Source organism: Elephas maximus, assembly GCF_024166365.1.
Source record: "Elephas maximus indicus isolate mEleMax1 chromosome Y unlocalized genomic scaffold, mEleMax1 primary haplotype SUPER_Y_unloc_1, whole genome shotgun sequence".
In the NCBI taxonomy this organism is placed as follows: domain Eukaryota; kingdom Metazoa; phylum Chordata; class Mammalia; order Proboscidea; family Elephantidae; genus Elephas; species Elephas maximus.
The window spans coordinates 1,977,747-1,980,157 of NW_026060237.1; the positions used below are offsets into that span (position 1 = coordinate 1,977,747).

At 39.8% G+C, this 2,411-nt stretch overlaps 1 non-coding gene across 1 annotated transcript; it reads left to right on the forward strand.

Moving 5' to 3' along the window:
- The first annotated feature begins 823 nt into the window (after positions 1-823).
- Positions 824-930, forward strand: LOC126069903 (U6 spliceosomal RNA). The gene has a single exon (XR_007516095.1). It is a non-coding gene; the product is annotated as a U6 spliceosomal RNA (small nuclear RNA).
- The last annotated feature ends 1,481 nt before the right edge of the window (positions 931-2,411 follow it).

The following is a 2,411-nucleotide window of genomic DNA, read 5'->3' on the forward strand; positions in this document are numbered from 1 at the left end:
CAGAACGTGCAATGTATGAAGTATGAAACCAGGAAATTTGGAAATTCTCAAAAATGAAATGGAATGCATAAACATCAATATCCTAGCTCTGGTATTGGCCATTTTGAGTTGAATAATCATATCATCTACTCTTCTGAGAATGATAAATTCAAGAGGAATGGCATTGCATTCATTGTCGGAAAGAAATTTCTAGATGTATACTGACGTATCCCCAAGTGTTTGTCCGATTGTCGTACCACGGGAGCTTGTGTGTTGCTGTGATGCGGGAAGCTATGCCACTGGCATTCAGATACTACCAGGGCCATCCATGGAGGACAGGTTTCAGCTGAGCTTCCAGACTAAGAAAGACTAGGAAAAAGGATCCAGCAGTCTACTTCTGAAAGGCATTAGCCACTGAAAACCTTATGAATAGCAGCAAAATATTGTCTGATATAGTGCTGGAAGAGGAGCCCTCCAGGCTGGAAGGCACTCAAAAGATGGCTGGGGAAGAGCTGCCTCCTCAAAGTAGGGTCGACCTGAATGATGTGGATGGAGTCAAGCTTTTGAGACCTTCGTTTGCTGATGTTTTACGACTCAAAATGGGAAGAAACAGCTACAAACATCCATTAATAATATGAACCTGGAATGTACGAAGTATGAATCCAGGAAAATTGGAAATTGTCAAAGGTGAAATGGAATGCATAGACATCAATATCCCAGGCATCAGTGAGCTGAGGCGGTCTGGTATTGGCCATTTTGAGTTGAATAATCATATCACCTACTATGCTGAGAATGACAAATTGAAGAGGAATGGCATTGCATTCACTGTCGAAAAGAATTTTCAGTGCTCGCTTCGGCAGCACATATACTAAAACTGGAACTATACAGAGAAGATTAGCATGGCCCCTGCGCAAAGATGACATGCAAATTCGTGAAGCATTCCATATTTTTTTAGGGTTGTATCCTTTCACCATACCTATTCAATCTGTATGCTGACCAAATAATCCGAGAAGCTGGACTGTATGAAGAAGAACGGAGCGTCAGGATTGGAGGAAGACTCATTAACAATCTGTGTTATGCAGATGACACAACCTTGCTTGCTGAAAGTGAAGAGGATTTGAATCACTTACTGATGAAGATCAAAGACCACAGCCTTCAGTATAGATTACACCTGAAAACAAAAATCCTCACAACTGGACCAATAAGCAACATCATGATAAATGGAGAAAGATTGAAGTTGTCAAGGATTTCATTTGCTTGGACCCACAGTCAACACCCATGGAAGCAGCAGTTAAGAAATCAAAAGACGTGTTGCATTGGGCAAATGTGCTGCAAAAGACCTCTTTAAAGCATTGAAAAGCGAAAATTTCACCTTGAAGACTAAGGTGTTCCTGACCCAAGCCACGGTGTTTTCAATCTATGGGTGAAATACTGAACGAGTCAGAAAGTATCAAAAGAAGAGGGAAGATTTATAGAGACTCACTATACCAAAAATAATTGGTCCACATCCAGTCATTTTCAGGAGGTAGCATATGACCGGAAACTGATGGTACTGAAAGGAGTTCAAGCTGCAATGAAGACATTGGCAAAAAAAAAAAAAAAAAAAAGGCTCCAGGAATTGATGGAATACCAACTGAGATGTTTCAACAACTGGATGCAGCGTTGGAAGCTCTCATTCATCTATGCCAGGAAATTAACAAGACAGTTACCTGGCCTATGGACAGGGAGAGATACATATTTATGCCTATTTCAAAGAAAGGTGATCCAACAAAATGTGGAAATTGTAGAACAATATCATTAATATCACATGCAAATAAAATTTTACTGAAGATCATTGAAAAGTGGCTGCAGCAGTATATTGACAGAGAATTGACAGAAATTCAAGCTGGATTCAGAAAAGAATGTAGAATAAGGAATATCATTGCTTATGTCAGATGGATCATTGCTGAAAACAGAATACCAAAGAGACGTTTACCTGTGTTTTATCAACTATGCAAAAGGCATCCAAACATGTGTATCGTAATAACTTATGGATAATACTGCAAAGATTGGGAATTACAGAACACTTAATTGTGATCATGTAGAACCTGTACATAGGTCAGGATGCAGTCTTTTGAGCAGGACAAGGGGACAAAGCATTTTTTAAAGTCAGGAAAGGTGTGTGTCAGGCATGTATCCTTTCACCATATTCATTTGATCAGGAAGCCTTACTCTGAAGTCTAAGTCTGGAAGCTCTGCAGAAACCTGTCTACCATACAGGTCCCCGCTGGCATTTAAAGTATCAGTGACATAGTTTTCAGTATCCTAGCAACATACAAGGCATCAAAATACAACAACCTGACAAACAGGTGGTGATATCCAAAAGTCAAGTCAATAGCTACTGTAATCAAACAGTGTGGTATCTGTGAAGGATGGGAATGCTGATCAAAACA